Source organism: Clarias gariepinus, chromosome 26 (assembly GCF_024256425.1).
Source record: "Clarias gariepinus isolate MV-2021 ecotype Netherlands chromosome 26, CGAR_prim_01v2, whole genome shotgun sequence".
Classification (NCBI taxonomy): domain Eukaryota; kingdom Metazoa; phylum Chordata; class Actinopteri; order Siluriformes; family Clariidae; genus Clarias; species Clarias gariepinus.
This window is the reverse complement of record NC_071125.1, coordinates 23,389,940-23,408,517: the sequence shown is the minus strand read 5'-3', so window position 1 is coordinate 23,408,517 and position 18,578 is coordinate 23,389,940. Positions and strand designations below refer to the sequence as shown.

The window sequence follows — 18,578 nt, the reverse complement described above, 5'->3', positions numbered from 1 at the left end:
TTTTTTGTTTTTTTTACTTGTAATCCATTTTAGATTTATGGGAGAAAAAGGCTCAGCTTTTACCAATTTACATGATTACAGGACAGTTTATTTAAGTTGCACTTTTGGATGGCATGTAGTCAACAATCCATGAGAGAGAGAGAGAGAGAGAGAGAGAGAGAGAGAAAAGTAAAACAACAAGAAAAGCAAATTGAACAGAAGAGCATCGTTTACTTTTAGCTTTATGTTCAGTGTTCGGAGAATATTTCTTTTTTCTCTTCTTCCTCCTATTTTGTCCTCTGCTATATAAATTTTTTATATATATTATTTTTATGATTTTCTCCCTAATTTGGTTGTGTCCAATTCCTCCCTGTCACTAGGGGGCTCCCACATTAAGGCTACTACTACCACTCAGCCGGGTGTTTCCTCCGACCCACGTGACGTCAGCTGACCGCATCTTTTTGGTGGCGTAACACTCTATCCGCTCCCTCCGCCTGCGCGAGCTCACAGACGCCCCTGATTGGCTGTAGAGCCGTGATTAATGTGGGAGCACTAAGTACCTCTCATCCCTCCCCTTTGAGAGAACTCGGCCAATCAGCTCTCTCTAGACTGTGAGAGGTTACAGCATCACCCGGGGATCGAATCAGCGATCTCCGGATAATAGGGCGAGCACTTTACCACTGCGCCACTGCTATAGAAACTCTTAAGCCTCTTAAAAGTCCTTCTCTCTACTCTTAACAATTTTTACCTTAGGTCAGGGTAGTCCTAAATTTAGTTCTAAATTTAAGGCGAAATTCTAATAAAATGTCATAATTCTAAGAATTTTCTTAAAATTTCGTCCCTAGGAGCAACTTTTAGGCTTAGTAAGCTTTGTAAATACGGGCCCTGGCAGATATATAAGTACTGCGAAAGGTTCATTCAATTCGGTCAATTAAAGACGCGGCCACAGTTTGACATAGACACAGTATGCTGTTAAAACTTCCTCTTTGTAATCTGGCACACTTCTACTTAACATTTTTATTCCATTTATGGTGCAGGTTTAACTTTATGCAAAATTCTAAGGACTGCCAAAGTTTAATTAAATTCTGTCCAGACAGTTTGGCGTAATGCTGTGCCAAAATATAGCTGGAAAAGACATACAGACATCCAAACAGACAGACGGGTATAGGGACAGAAATCTTTCTGAGACTGTTTCCTGGTCCTCCAATGTATGAAACATAAAGATATCTCTGAAAGAGCGAGTTCTGTCCAGCGTATAGACAAAACCTATTGTTATTTAATCAAAACATATAGATTATATAATAATAATTTTGGTTGATCAAATTGAAAACCATAAAAATTACAAATCATAAAGGAAACTTCTGTTAGTAAGATATGTGTGTGTGAATTCCATCTGAAATATCCCACAAATAATAAATGATTTTTCGCTTGAACACCCTGTGAAATTCCTCTTGCAAATACGCTGTTTTTATTTCTATGTAAATGAGCTACTGCCTGGCCACGCCCCTCCAGAAAACATCAAAGCTGGGGGACGGGATCTACTTTTATGAGGTCACATTAGGGGTTGCCTTGTTTAAAGGCCAACAGAAAAATGTGTTTGTTTGTACACGCACACTAGAACATCTAAACATATTTTGCATAATAGGTGACCTTTAACGTCCTGCGCTGTGCATTTACATGGTGTTGTTTTTCCTCATATCTATTCAACCAGAGTTCCTATGATTAATAACTTTATGCCAGTTGCTCTTACTTCCTTGACTATGAAAAGTTTTGAGAAACTGGTTAAACAAGAGATACAGAGGTTAAGTGGACGCCCAGGTGGAGACACTTCAGTTGGTAGAGATGGGGTGGAGGTGTCAAGGATGCCGCGTTGACGGTGACATTTTTCTTTTTTGTGTGATATCATTATTTTTACTTATTTTTTTATTATTTATTGTTAGATGCGGTGATGTCCTCCTTATCTACTCGCGCCATATTTTCCACACCACACCTTAACCGCACCTTCGTTACTCACATTATGTCGTTAATTGTGTTTAAATGTTATAGCTTAATAAATTTATATTTATACATATGTTTATTAGGTTCTGTACTATTTATCATTTTGCACCTTTAGAAGTTGGCACCATTGCAGCTTTTTGTTACTAAAAGTGCATGAAATCTTCTTGATCCGCTGAAGGCTAAAGAGTCTGAACATGGGCCGGTGGTGGTTGACTTCATGTCATGGTATAACAAGTTTGACTTGAGGAATTAACGTAATCAAAACCAAAGCCATGCTTGTTCATTTCGGAAGAACGGATCCTTGTATTACTCACATAATCATGCATGACTCAGACAACGAACACAGATTTATTTTTACTGTGTTTGTTCTTCATAAGCAACTGTCATTATCTGTCCTGATCAAGAACTATAACCTCTGACGTTATTAAGCTTTCATATAATTCATTTAGCTGTTTTTGTTGATCTTATTTAACAGATTGTTTTTTTTTTCATTGTAGTCTTGTGTATTATTATTGTTGTTGTTGTTGTTGCTGCTGCTGTTATTATTAATTGATTGCCAAGTTTGGTTTAAGGTGAATTTAATGCCTGGCTAAAAATACAATTTCCTCAGGCATCAGTTTGAGGTCAAAGAAAAGTTTAGGAATTTAAATAAACTCTCAAGCTTCAATGTTTAACTAAATTATTACTGCATTTATTTGTATAATAGATAAATAAAATTAGGAAGCTTTTGGATGTGGGAATTTTTCTTTGTTTGTTAGTTAAAATCTGTCTACTTACACTAAGTTTACATTTAAAAAAAAAAGAAAGAAAATGTACTTTGTGAGTGTATACATGTATGATTTACAGAAAATGTATTAATACGCAGGAACATGCACAAATTTTATTATTATTATTATTAGTATTATTAAGTACAAATATAGTCTAACACGATAAATAAACACTGGAAATCCTTTTATCTCATGTGTCTGATGTTTGAATGGCTTCATGTTAAACCAAGGAAGTGATATGCTTCTTATGAATCAAGCAATGTTAGATATGACTTTATGTGGAACTTTAGACCTCACACGTTTATGATTTACGGTAACCACAAGTATTGTTTATGGGTGTTTACTCTATAAATATCTTTAATAAATACTGGTTTAAGGTGGCATCAGGATCTGAGAGCGAGCACATGGGTATACATCTGCGGGCATAAAAGAAATCAAACCTATTTTATATACAGTAAGGAATAACTCTTAAGGAAAGAACAAAATAATTTCATTAACATGATTATATGATATATATGAATATAACTTATGATATATTGTATACATTTTATAATATAACCTTTTTTATAACTTAAGTAAAATAATGGATTTACAGTATTAGCAGCATTAAGAGAAATAACATCTAATTTAATTTTCCAGCATTTTTTAAATGTCAAATTGCTATAAATGTAATTAATTTGCCCCTTAATGTTAAATGTAAAATATGTCCAGGTGTTTGGAATTATGACTAATAATAATAATAATAATAATAATAATATTTTACAGAGAGTTTCTATGAGTAGTTATAAGAACAATTAAGATTTTGTCAGTAGTAATAAGTTACAAGTGATGAGTTTATAGTTTATACACTGTGAGTTATAAAATAAGGTTAAAAATGTAAATTCAATTTCTTAATTTTTTTTTCAAAACTAACTATAACTTTCTATTATATGCATACACTAAGACATGCATGCACACACACACCGCACACACACACACTACAATACATACAGTATCTTCCAACGTCTACAGTGCTTCTATTGTCTAAAAACAATAATAAAATAATCAGAATAATAATAATAAGAAGAAGACAAGAAGAACAACAAGAATAAGATTTACAGTAGAAGACTAACACTGTTTCACGTTCCTTCTTCCTTGTTTCTCTTTGAAGAGGACGTGTCCCTTTCCCCTTAACATTTTCACAAGTTATTGGGGCTATAAATCTCATATTTCACCCTCTGTAAATACAGAAATAAGGGCATCGACCAGAGGGTCGGAGTTTAAACCTCGACCCTGATCTGTGTGCTTGAACCAGATTCTTTCTTACTGTAAGAAAAAAAAATACAACAACAACAATGGACTGTAAAATCTCAGCTCTGTCTCACGAGTGTGAAGCTGCAAAGGCCATGTTCTCAGCAAGAAGGAAAAGATGTGTCTGTTTGTAGAAAAGGCCAAATTCCCACTGAGGAAACGTGCCAAAAACACATGGAAAAAGTTAAAGTTATACACACAGTCTGCAGATTTTACTTTCCTTATTGTGAATATGAACTTGGGTTCTTTCTAATACTTTTAAATCTTAAAATGTTTTATTTATTTTTTTATTTTTATTTTAGGACTATAAGTCCTATAAATATTTTATATTTTATATTTTGTATTTTATTTTTTAAAACTATCCATGCAATTCAGTAATTACTATAGACGCACTGCCAGATGTGCCCTATAAGGGATATACTGTATATTCAGCTATATTGGAATGTCCCCGAAATGTGCAGTTTTTTTTTTCTTTTCAGCCAAGTTCCAGCGCTAATAGACAATATTTAAAGCTCAGTTAGGGAGATTTCTCTGGCTGGGAATTATAGCATTCTGTTGTTAGCACAACACTTATGAATATCTATAAACTGTATGAATTGTCATAAATCTTGCTCACAGAATTAGATGATGAAGAAATCAGGAGCCTCAGCTGACCTTGGGGCCCCACGCAGTTGCCTGCCTTATCTGTTCACAAGCACCCGTTTCTTCTACCAGTCTCACCACTGAAGTGTCAACACACGAACCCACGGCCAAGAGACGGAAAACAATGGAGGAGAAAACATAATCAGGGACGTAAGCATCCTGTGAGCGTGAGCAAAAACGGAATCTCACACTCCTGAACTAAATCCTAATGGTTGCGCTTAAGCTTAAAGCTCAGATTATTTTAGCGTTTATATGTTTTCCCAGAATTTTTTTTAAATAAACATATATCGAGCTCAGGATTGTGCCGTATAGAGTCACGTATACCTTTTCAGCACAAAATAGGATGAACTAAATTTTAGTTCATTTTAACCAACTATACAAACATGAGATTTTTTTAATGTTTTAAAATTAGTTATTTAATTATTTCCTCATTCCCTTAAAGATCAGTGCTTTTTGTCATCAACTGTTTTCCAAAGTGTGCAAATTTAAAGCCTTATTATCGTTAATCACTATGATTCATTTTTCTTGTTGTTTTTTTTTAGGTCACAAACACTTGTGCATTCCAGATGTTAAATGTGTTAAATGTGCGTAAAGTTTAATGATTCTAATCAAATCCTTAAATAAAATGTCTATTATTATGTTTAATACAGCATCAATATAATGAATATAAATATTTATTGTTTAAGCAAACCTCAAGCCTTCCAGCCAATCAGAGCCTCACATGTTCAAAAATGTGATTTTTCTCTCATCAAGCCACTAATCCTCGCAAACCGATTCATGATAAAAAAATGTCACTGACTCAGTAAATGTGGGAAAATATTTTCCTAATGAATCATGATCAGTCCTGGGGACAAGTGCAGTCGTGTTTGTTTCGAGTCCTTGAGTAAACGTTTGATATTTGTTCTTTTCAAAAGTGTCACGTTGTATTTGTCCGGTGTCGTGTCGCCTTCCTCAAGTTCCTGTATCAGGTACTTTTAATACATTCCTCATATTCTGTCCTCAGACAAAATTCACCCCGAGGTTAAGAAAACAATCTAGACCAGGGTTGTCGATATGTTTGCATGCACGTGTGTGTGCATGTGTCTGTGTGTATGTGTGCGTGTGTGCGTGTGTTTGTGTATGTCAATCTTAAAAAATAAATCAGTCTAGTTTGGTTCATGCAGTTTAGTTTTAATTGATTTTGATGTAACATGATGTCACACCTGTGAAATACACTCTACACCACACCAACACTAAGCACCACATATTTTAGTCTTTATGACCCAAACTAATTTCTATCCTGTAGATTTACCTATAACGACTATAATTAATATTTACAGAATTCTTACGGTAATGTAAGGGTGGCACAATAATTATCTGTCTCCCTGAGAACATTTTTAATTGATGGATCTTTAACCACAATTATTGTTGTTGTCAGAAAGAGATAAAAACCTTTATATAATTATATAAATGACTCTTTGTTCTGAAAATAATTCAGTTTATTTTGGCAACAAGTTTCATTTGCCTAAAGCTATTGGAGAGCATCAGACTGGGTCATTATTATGAAAACAAAATGTTAGTTTTTTTATACTGCAACATCCTGAAAAGCTTTTATTGCTGAGTGTAATACAGTATATCCTGATTATTACCCGCTGTTCACTCGTAGATCATCAGACGCTGACTACAGTGTTACCGTCGTCTGATGTAAAGGGAGGGGGGCCAATACTTATGTCATTGCTGCAGGTACACTACAGTCAGAAACTCTACATTTATAATGTGTTCCAAAAGGACATAATAAAATACCCAATGAGTGTATGTAAGTGTGTTTAATCATATACACTCAGCGCCCACTTTATTAGGAACACCTGGGCACCTGCTCATGCATGTAATTAACCAATCAACCAATCACGTGGCAGCGATAAGATCATGCACATGGGAAACTGCTAGGAAACAGTGGATCCACTCCTGTGGATTTAAACTCACAGACGCCTCTAGAGTTTAATCCAGAATAGTGCAAACAAACAAACTAACAAACAAACAAACAAACAAAGATAAACACCTGGAAAACTTTATTTGGACTCTGGATCAAACTGATAGAAAGCCTATAGCAACTCAAATAATCACTCTTTCTAACTATCCCAAGGAGAAAAGCATCACAGAACCCAGAACCTGTTAAACCTCGAGGTGGATGAGCTACAACAGCAGAAGAACAAATCACCTGCGTGAACCAACAGGCTCACCCAAACCAGCCAGGTAAACACGGCCTGCATTTCTGTGTAAACTGTGTAAGGCTGGATTTGTGTTAAAATTGCTGAACCTGGCATCATAATCCATGCCACAGACAAATTTCACATTATTTCCTCATTCTAATGTTTTGCTGTGATCATGTGCCGAAGCGCGTGGCATGTATCTGCACGATTACACGCTGTACATTACGCTGCTGCGACACGTCTGACTGAGTTATAACCAGCAGGTGTAAAGGAGTTAGTTCCTGATAAAGTGAAGGGAGACGGAAAAAAAGGGTTGATTTTTTTTTTTTACTGTTTACAAAAAATTAATAAAAACAATTGAAGAGAGAGTATGTTGAATAATGTGGAAGACAAAATATCAACATGTAATATAAAATTCATGTATTATAAATATCTTGTATATTACTTATGATTACATTACTGCTTTATTATTATTATTATTATTATTATTATTATTATTATTATTATTATTATTTTATATATATATTATGCATTAAGTATATTAAAAAAGGCTTTTGTACACACTATTAACACATTTCTAATCATATGTAAATCTCTCTGTATAAAACAAAGGAAGGTTAGCTCTAGTACCTCTATTGTTTTGTGCCTACTGGAGAACTCTAAGGGGTTCTAAATACTATAGCACATTACATCTGGTTTTCTTATAATATTTGACATAAGGAAGTTTAAACTCTTGAACCCTTTTTCATTAGTCTGTATAATACTTTATAATACTATCATTTTCTACTTTTCATTTCTACTTATACTTTATATGTGCAATAACCTTGATATCATTTCTTTTAATCATTTACTACTTTTGACCTATCACATACTTCTATATAAATAAAGTGTAGTAGTAGTAGTAGTAGTAGTAGTAGTTAAAAAATAGCAGTAGCGTCTGGTGTAATAGTAATCATATTAGTCTTAATAGTACGGTTTGTAACAGGTGTAGCAGCAGTGGGAGGAGGAGGAGGAGTGGTAGCGGTAAATTAGTAATAGTAATAGTAGTAAGTCTAGCACTTGTAGTAATAATAATAGTAGTTATAGTAATAGGAACAGCAGTAGTAGGTTTGGTGGTAGTAATAGTAGTCATAATAATATTAGTATAAGCATACATACAGTAATAGTAATAGTGTTATTAGTAATAGTTGTAATTATAGTAGTGGTGGTATATTTATAGGTATTATGGATGCTGGTGATCCTGTATGCACTGTTCGTATATACATACTGTATATATGTATAATTTACTATTGTTTTTTTTTATAAAATTTGAAAGATTTTGAGAGTTTTCAGAGTCTGGTGGTCAATAAACATTTCTTGTTTTTTTCACATTTAGCTTATCTTGTGTGTTTAAGGCAAATACAGTGTTTAAGGCAAATACAGTAAGTATTCTAGAAATTAGCAAAAGAAAACAACTGAACATTTTTCAAGCTTTTGGAAATAGAAAGTGAACTGTTTTACACAGTCAAGTTTCTGCCAAGAGCAACAGTAGCACCGAGTCTGGCCTTTGAAATGCAGGTGGTGGAGCAATCAGAGTTTTATGGTAGTGTTGTATCAGTAACATGCAAAAGGAAAAAAAAAAAACATGAATCATTCTTTCTGGCTCTTGTTTAATCACTCTCTCTCTGAGTAGTCACATGTGCGTGTGTTCCACCGATTGTAGATATTAGAGGTGTGGAGTAAATGCATTTCTCGTGTGAACTACAGTACGAGATAGACTAGTAGGAGCATTTTATAGTAGTATTGATATTGCGACTATTACTATCATACAATCATAGTAGAAATAGGGGTAGTATTAGTAATAGTAGTCAGTAGTAGAAGTTATAGCAGTCATATTATTAACTGTAGTAATTTGGTCCGACCACGTGCTATCCGGTACATTGGTAGACAGATACTCTCCACCCTTCTGTGGAAGTTACTTAAAAGGTCTGGTTGCCAGCTCGACATCCGATTATTATTCACACACTATGGGCTATTTGGGAATGACAATTAGCCTAACATGTGTGTCTGTAGGAGGAAACTGGAGTACCCAAATCGAACCCGGACCTTGAAGGTGCAAGGCATCAGTGCTACCCCCTACGCCACCATGCCACCTAGTAATGGTTTATTTGTACTTTTGACTTAAAGGTAAATTACATGAGCAGATTTATTATATTACAAAAAATGAACTTATTGTGTTATTATGGATCTAATGATTTTCATCTGTAAATGTGTTCTTGGCGAGACTTTACTTCCACTAATCGTCTGTACTGCTTTATTTTGTGTAGGAGAGACTTAGGGCAGGAGATGGGATACACGCTGGACGGGGTACCAATCCATCGCACAGCACACACACACACACACACACACACACACACACACATACACTCATTAACACACTATGGGCAATCTGGGAATGGCAATTAGCCTGATATTGGGAGGAAACTGGAGAGAAGCACTGAGAGAACATGCCAATTCCATGCATGGAGGCAGGAACTGAAGACGGAATTAGATTAGTTTAATAAATTAGTTTAATTGGTTTAATAAATCTGAACACATAAAATGAGTCACTCGTACTGCTAAATGACAAGCAGATTTATTATATTACATAAAATGAACTTAGATAAAATAAGAGCTTCTACTGTATTTAAGCTATAAATATTAAACAAAATGACAGCAGGAGGACTTCAGTCACAGGGATTTATTTTTTTTTTAAAGGAAAAAAAAGTGAAAAAGTTTCTGCAGAACGCCCTGGGTGGTGAATCAACCCAACCAGCCGACTCTCCCTCAGAGCTCAGGGTTCAGGCCGCAGGGTTTGTTCGAAAGAGTCGGTTCAGTGAGCAGGATACCGGTAATGCGCGTCATAAGGAGAAAACGAAAGAAAAAAAAAGAAGGAAAGTTTTTTTTTTTTCTTTTTTCTTGTTTTTTGGGCAGGTGAATGATCATGCATGGGTTACAGTGAGGCGGGGGGGTATGTTATGTTTTATATGCTTGTTATGTTATGTTATGTAATGTTTTATTCACTGGAAGAGTTTTATTCTGGTCTGGTCAGCCGCCAATTAAAGGTGAAAGCTGAACATAGTGCACTATATAGGCTTAGACTAGGGAGCATATGATTTGGAACGAGCCTAATCATCAATGCATGATGGGTAAATTATATAAAAAAAATGAAGAAGAAAAAAAAAAATCAGTGATCAGGAAGGAACGGTGAGACATTCCGGACTGAGACATGTGCCACAGGTTGGTGCGTCCGGACGCGCGCGGCAGATCACCTGCGCGTGCGTAACTCTTTTGGCACTTCCCTTTCGGACGCGGCATCTGATCCTTTTTTTTTTTTTTCTTCTTCTTTTTTTTTTTGGGTTGATATTATATTATGAAATCACGACAGTTCGGACTGAAATCCGACACTTTTTTGGGAACCACTTTTATTTTCACCAGCAGCACCTGGCAACGCTGTAGGGGCGGAAACTTCATAACAGCGCCGAAATGCGCGACTCTGAGATTACGCGCGAGTAAAAGCGAGCCGAGAGAGCGAGCTGCGCCACAGAGCCGCGGACTGGGAGAGACTGGGGCCAAAAAAAACTAAAAAAGGAAAGGAAAATGTAGCCCGCATGCAGGGGTTTGGGTTGTCCAGTTGAAGAGGACTTCAGCACGAATCATTCAGGCGTGTGAACATGGACCAAAAATGACAAATGGTAAGAAATTATTCAAATTTTTATATAAAAAAAAATATTTATATATTTTTTTATTTCATTTCATTTGTGAAATTTTTTTTTAAATAAATAATAATAATTAAAAAAAGGTAAATGAAGAGACAGCGGAGTGGCAGTGTGAGTAACGCGCCGGTCTTACCTGTGCCGCCGCGGTGCGTCTCCGCGCCTGTGCGTCTCTCTGTTCCAGGGCGTTCAGTGTGCGCCTGAGGACGGGATCGGGCGCAGGTCGGCGCCTATTTATACCACAATTCCGGGGAAATCCCGGTGACTTATCTCTAATTGTTACAGTCAAAAGGAAAGAAGGTTAACAAGAAAGGAAAGTCATATCGAAAGCGAATCCGCGCGGCGCGTGCGGCACCAAGGAAAAGCCTCTTACAGCGATCCTGGAGATAAGAAGCACAAAAAACAAACAAACAAACAAACAAAACAACACAATAAAAAAAAAAAAAACAAGGAACTGTGCATTCATAGTGAAAACAAAAGACAGGATGTGTGAGATTCCATCTAATCATCTGCCCTGGATAAACTCCGACCACACATCCAGTTTTAGGCATGACTTAGACGCGCTTCAGTAGTGCACACACACACACACACACACACACACACACACACACACACACACACACACAGAAGTTCTTATTTAACCAGACCACACGCAGTCCTATTAAAGTGCATGTCCAGCTTCTTGAGGTCATCTGTGGTCTGAAACAGCTTCTAGATTCCATAATGAGGTCATTCATGGTCCAGAGGAGCTTCTAGGTTCCATACTTTAATCATCCATGCTCCAAAACAGCTTCTAGATTCCATTCTTTAGTAATTTGTGGTCTGGGGCAGCTTTTAGATTCCATACTTTAGTAATTTGTGAACTGAAGCAGCTGCTAGAGTCCATAATGAGGTCATTCATGGTCCGGAGGAGCTTCTAGGTTCCATACTTCATCCATGATCTGAAACAGCATCTAGATTCCATCATTTGTTCATTTGTGAACTGAAACAGCTTCTAGATTCCATACTTTATTTATTCACAGCCTGAACCAGCTTCTAGATTCCATTTTCTTTTGTTTATCCATGTTCTCAAACAGCTTAGATTCCATACTTTAATCATCCATGATTTAAAACAGCTTCTGGAGTCCATCATTGTTCAACCACGGCCCTGAAACAGCTTCTAGATTCCATACTTTAGTCATTTGTGAACTGAAGCAGCTGCTAGAGTCCATCATTCATTCATTTTGTAAACTGAAACAGCTTCAAGATTCCATCATTTGTTGATCCGATGTCTGAGACAGCTTCTAAATTCCTCAATTTATTAATTCATGGTCTGGTGCAGCATATAGATTCAATAATTTATGGAAAACTTCAGATCCCCTGTGACCCTGCTGTGCACAGGAGAAAGCGGTATTGACCATGAGTGCGTGAGTGATCATTCAGAAGTGTGGAAACTGAAATCAGCAGGAGAGGGAATTTTTTGTTAGAGAATAAACAAACCAGCTCCTGCTTCATGCCAAAGGCCACCTCGTCACTCGAACATAATTAAGTAGTAAATGCAGCCACGTCTTCCGTTACAGCAGGTCCATTTAAAAAAGGAACTATAAGTTGTTCACTGTATTATCAGTCAGTGCTGCTTTATTCCTCGAAAGCATGATTCGGACTGTATCAGCGCATCTCGATCAGTTTATCACCTGATTCCCAGCAATATTTACTTTGTCATGGGCAACCAAACTACAGTGTGTTTAACATGCAATAAACCGCAAGCATCAAGTTCTGACCACAAATCAAACACGTGACAAAGTCAACCATACTGAGGTTATCTCTAGAGCTACTTTGAGTACGGTTCACTTTATTATTCGTTTTATGAGTTTTTCCTACTCAGGTGGTGTTGATGGAGATGCCGAACCAGTAGTTTGGTGGGTGGAGCTGGATTTGTTCCAACTCCTCCTAAAAACCGAACCCATGGCAACATTTTTTGGCACTTTTCACCAGCCTGAAACGCAGCGAGTTCCATCCTGGATTTTTGCCTCGAGTTTGCGCACGAGCTGGATCAGGCCTGACCACACCCCTTTTACTTTTGGTTCTGACTTGGTACTTGGTTGAGTGACTCAGTGGGAACAGAGCATACAGTATGAACTTTAAATTAAGTCGTACTGGGTCGAGGGTTCGATTCCCGCCTCGGCTCGGTGTTTGTGTGAAGTTTGTACGTTCTCCCTGCGCTTGGTGGGTTTCCTCCGGGTACTCCGGTTTCCTCCCGCAGTCCAAAGACACGCCGGGAAAGCTAATTGCTGTTTCCAAATTGTAAATGTGTGAGTGTGTGTGAGTGTGTGTGTGTACCTCACCTTGTGCTCCAAGCTTCCCGCGACCCTGAACAGGATAAGCGCTGTAGAGAATGAGTGAGAGGGTTAATACTGTAGTTCCTGTGCATTATTGTTGAAACATGAAGTCACGTATGCATGTCTTCTTTCTCTGTACCAATTACTTATTAAGCTCTAGATTGAGGCACAATGCATGTGTTTGTTTTGTCATCATGTGAGAGCGTCCAGTTCAGAAAGAGAACAGTTTCGTTTTGTGTTCATTTACATCGTGAACATCAAACAAAAGGTAATTTGCAGCTGCTTTCCCTTTTCAGGGCGGCTGTACCAGGACGTGGTGCGGTTCATTTCAAATTGACATCATGAGAAGTGACATTTAAAGGAGTCCGAGCTCATTTGTTCCATTCATTTATATCTATATACCCGAAATAAAGATGAATGCAGAATGAAAAAAGACGGACCGAATATTAAAAGAAAAGTATGAGTGCATTTCACTTGTTTTTTTTTTCATTTTTTATTTTACATTAAATTAACTCTTAACGGTCCAGTCCGGTGCTTTAAATTATATGTTAAATGTTAAGGATGGTAATCATAGAGCGATGAGGAATAAGTACAGTTCGATGCCTTTATTTCCCAAGACGTTCCCGATACTGGCTGTGGAGAACCCTCTGTTGTGCACATGTCAGCGTTTTTTTTTTCCTTTGATCCCGGGGCATAAGCCTAACTGACAGATCTTGTTAAAGTTCCTAAGGCTGGTGTGTGTGTTACAACAGGGTTTTTTTTAAACCAGGATTGGAAAGCATGTGTGTTCAATCTTACAGGAAAAAGGTTACTAACCTGCACCACTTCTTATCACAGCCTAGTGTACATGGTTTTCTCCTTTACGGGTAAACTGTAATAATACAAGTATTTATTTTTGTATAATATACAAAAAGTCTTTCGAATATGTTTTTTTAATGAGCTTCTTTAAATAGATTTGCGTCCACTTTGTGCACCGCTAGACGTCAACAAAACACTGATGGTGCAGCGTGCAGCTCAGTACTGAAAGATGAATTAGATCTTGACTGATTTTGAATATTTTTATTTCATTTCTAGCATCTTCTTGGCACTTCTGTTTCGGTGTTTCTCCTTCTACCTCTCGTCCTCTCCTGCGTAAGCACCAAGACTAAAGAGGAAATCTCTCGGGATTATGAGTATATCATTCACCACCAGCTGGAGCACATCGTAAGTGATGCTTGAGAGAGACGAAATCCTTTCCTTTATTACAGCATGCTTTCAAAACTAAGAGTGCTCTTTTCTTCTTACAGAACTTGAGTATTCAGACAGAGGTGGAGTCCTGCGAAAGAAAACTTGTGTTGCAGCATGTAAGTGTCACGTGGTTTACTTTATCTATGATGCACATGACACTCGAGGAACTTCACAATAGCTGCAAAGTGAAACCTCTAACCTACCGCCTAAAGAAACGATCCTGACGAAAAAAAAATACAACATGAACTCCAGTCAGTTTAGAAATGCGTCTCTCACCACGCTTATTTTATTTTCACATGATCGTATATCATATATCACATTACTGTACAGGATCCCACATGACACCTGTTTGAGTTCTCAGCGTAGTCTGTCCTAAAGTAAAAAAAAATAAAAATCACTCATCTGGAAACTTTCAAGAAGGAAACAACCCAATAAAAAACTCATATGGTTAGCATCATTCCTAATGAATTACACTGGAAATTCTGAAAGGCTGAAATGATTCATAAAACCCAGAAAGCTAAGCGTATGACGTTGCTTGATTCTTATATAAGAGAATTGGTTTTCCCCCTGGCATCATTAAAAGAATGGCTGACACTTGCGGGACCTTATAATATTCACTAAGTTTATTTTAAGTGACCTGGAAAAGCCCAAGCACTTATTGTATTGTTTTTTTAAAGAATAAAAATGATTCCTGCTGCCCCCTAGTGTCAGAAAGTGGCTCAGAGGCTCAGAAATTTTGATTTGGACATCTCTCATTCATTCTCATATGAATTTCTAAAAATCTGTTTTTGCAAAACAAAATCAATCTAAAGTTGTCACCACCTAACAAGGGCCAGACTATTGGTCTGCATCAAGGACTGAAAAGAATAAAGGAAATTTGAAATGACTGATAATTAATTATGTGTTAAAGAACACTGTAACGCATAATTAAAACCTGTAAGGGCTTTGCTGAACCTTCAGCTTTGGAAGAAATTGAATCATCAAAGGAGTTCACTTAAATGCTGAGCAAGTGAAAGTAAGAGCGTTCTCACATACAATATGACAAGAACTTACATGATTGGGACTAAAACAGCTGTGTGTCCTTAAACCACTTGTTAGTGAGACTCGTTAGGAAAAAAATGGACTTTGGAGCGATAGAAAAAGGTCATGTGACCTGATGAGTCCAGACTGACCCTATTCCAGAGTGATGGGCGTGCCAGGGTAAGAAGGGAATCGCTGAAGCGATGCTCCCATCATGCACAGTGTCCACTGTCCAAGCCTCTGGAGACAGTGTTACGATCTGGGTTATGATCTTCAGTCGCTCAGGTTTAAAAATATTTAGTCCAGGCAGTGTATTTTTAAGCGAGCGCATTGTTGTAACCCTGCACCACTCTCCCTATGTTGCAATTCTCTTTTCTATGCAGTATTCACCGATCTACAGGATCACCGATGTGGTCTGCAACCGTTTGCCGAAGGTCATAGACAGTAAATTGAGGACTGAACTCCTGAACCTCAGAAGGGCCATTAATGCGTCTCTGGGATGTTTCTGTACGTCAAACCAGGTACTAACAAATAGCATGACTGACATGACTTTAATCTGTTATTATGTCTTCTTTTTATTATTATTATTATTATGTAATTAATTCGCATTTTTGTATTCTGTTTCAATGTATCTCACACCAAGCTGGATCCGAGCAAGACGGAAACCCAAACGAAGAGGAAGAACTTCTGCCGACTGAAACGTTTGCTCATGACGATACAGACAGCGTACGAACAATACAACTCCGCTTAATAAGAAGCGTGGGACACGAGGATCGCCGAGTGAAAGACACTCTGCAAAACTTTAATCAAAAATAATATTAAAAAACTCTTAAAGCATGGCTTCCTTCCCAGGCTGTGCACTGCACCTTGCGTGTGAAAGGACTTACAATGAAGTAGCGAGTGAACCGGCACGCCCGCTGCTCGGAGAGCAAAAAATCAGCCGAATGCGGGACCCATTATGGACCTCACAGCAGGCTGAAATGGTTTACAGGTGCTGCGAATCGGGTTGACGGTTCGACATCATTCTGTGATTTTAACCCACCGAAGCGATGGATTTCCGGCTTACTTTTCAAGTCACGGAGATGCACTTCGGTGAAAGTCAAGAACACTCCCGGCTTAGTTTGTAGGTAAAACAAATTTGTTCGGACACGTCACTGTCTACGGTCTTTATCACGAGTCTTATGCTTCTTCTCTGTGAATAAATATATTTTTATATAAAATGTCCCCTTTCTTCCATCTTGGCATGTTAAAATCTGAATCAACATTGGTTGCTTTGACTGTGACCAAAAAAAACAAACAAAGCTAAACTGAAAAGGATTCACGCTGTCATCAGGAGATCGTAAGGTGGAATTCATTCCGATGATATCGCACGAATGTGGGAGGGGCACACGCATTCTTCTTCGGCTGTCAATCATTGGAGTCTTTGAGCTCACATATGCAAAAGAGGGTGGATAGCGCACACTTCATGCCACCGTGACAACAAAAATGCAGGCTCACAGTTTTCACAAACTTGTCATGCTTGTTATAGACACACCCCACCATGGGCCACTTACCCCGCCCCTTCATCATCACAGCTTGCAAATGCAAACAAGGTAAAACTGTTAAAAAGTTACTGGCTAGTCGGAGAGGTGACTGAAATTTACACAGATGTATAATACTGGTAAAAAGCTATTATTATTATATATTTTTTAACCTTTACTTCCATACAAGGACACTAAAAATGAATACAATAAGAAAATCTGAGAGCTGCTTTTGCAAAACCTGGTGTCACTGAAAGAGATTAGGCTACAGTAGTTACATAATGCATTACTCCTGTACATAATAACCTGTGACATAATCATTACTATTAGAAATTGTCTCAAATGTTTTTAATCACTGAGGTCCCGGGTAGAGCAAGGTGATAGAATGTTCTCTGGATAGCTAAGAACTAGGGATGAGATCCACCAGGGACCAGCCGACATCATGATGACAATCACGATACCCAGGAAACGATTTGTAGCGACAATTTGTTAGCATCAGGATTTAATCTATATTTTTTTAGATAATGGTACAATTCTAAACAAATTTTATTTAATGTCTGATCATTATCTGTATGAATAAAAGAAAGGTTTTGTCTGTACGTTGGTCAGAACTCGCTCTCATCCTTGATCTATTGGAGGACCAGAAACCAGTCTCAGAAACATTTGTCTATCTGTCCGTCCGTCCGTCTGTCCAGCCAGATTTTGTTACAGCCATGTACAGGGTTGTACACAGTTACGTGTGGGATTTAATAATCTACTTTAAAATAATCTACTAATGCGCTATTGTCTCAATGTAAACAAACACCTGCACCAATAGATATTAATTAGAAAAGATAAAGTGAATATTTTTACTGGGATTAGTTCATATTTTCACTTTGGCTGAAATAACAGCGCTGAAGTGGTATAAGTGAATTTTAACACGCTGGAGTGGTTTTAAGACAAAACTTCATCTTTATCCTTTGATCTACTTTTTCCATTTCTCATCTGTGATTCACTCTCCGATTACCGAACAGGGAGTGTATTTGTCTGAGCACCAAAGAAGGACAACTTAGTGTAAACAAGGCGTAAGATACTCTACCTTACAGAATGGGATTTCTTTGTATTAATAAGTTAGACAGAGAGTTCTGCTGTACAGAGAGACACACAGACATGTACATTTATTTACAAAACTAAACACACCCCTCCAATTTCATCTTCTGAAAGGACAATACTATAGAAATAAAACTTGGATGTATTTTAGTCATTAATGTGCAGCTTGTGTAACAGTGTAGATTTCCTGTCCTCTGAAAATAACTCATAACATTCAGCCATTATTGTCAAAATATCTGGCAACAAATGTTAGTTCACCCTGAGTTGATAACAGCTGTACATCTTTAACCATGCATGTCCTGTTCATCATGTTGAGTAGGTCTCCAGCCCTGAACCCTATTGAGCACCTGTGAGACGTCCTCAAGCGTCCTTAAGTGTCTGACATCCAGCAGCTCCATAAAATCATTATGGAGGAGTGGAGGAGGATCCCAACAACATGTGCAGCTCTGGTGAATCCATGCCCAGGAGGATGAAGGCTGTGCTAAATAACAAATAGGGCTCCCACAAAGATATTGACACTCTGGACACAGTTTTATCTCATTTTAGTCTGCATGTTGGGTTACTGTTAAAGAGCAGTAAATCTGTACAAGCTGTACACTGACTACTCTACAATACATCCAATTTTCATTTCTATAGTTGTCCCATGAGATTGTATAATAAAGCGGTTGCTGAAATGTGCGGGGTGTACTTACTTTAGAGAGCTAATGTATGTGGGCGTGAACCTGAAATAATAATACCACTAATTACAGTACATTAAAGCTCATCAGATTATTTTTAGCTTCAACCTTTTAACTATATCTACTTA

The 18,578-nt window shown here is 37.5% G+C and overlaps 1 long non-coding RNA gene across 1 annotated transcript; it reads right to left on the bottom strand.

Annotated features, from left to right (window-relative positions):
* Positions 1 to 3,262: 3,262 nt before the first annotated feature.
* On the bottom strand, positions 3,263 to 10,997 carry LOC128514400 (uncharacterized). Its single transcript, XR_008356449.1, has 2 exons — positions 10,736 to 10,997; positions 3,263 to 4,756 (listed from the first exon to the last, which is right to left on the bottom strand). It is a non-coding gene; the product is annotated as an uncharacterized LOC128514400 (long non-coding RNA).
* Positions 10,998 to 18,578: the final 7,581 nt, after the last annotated feature.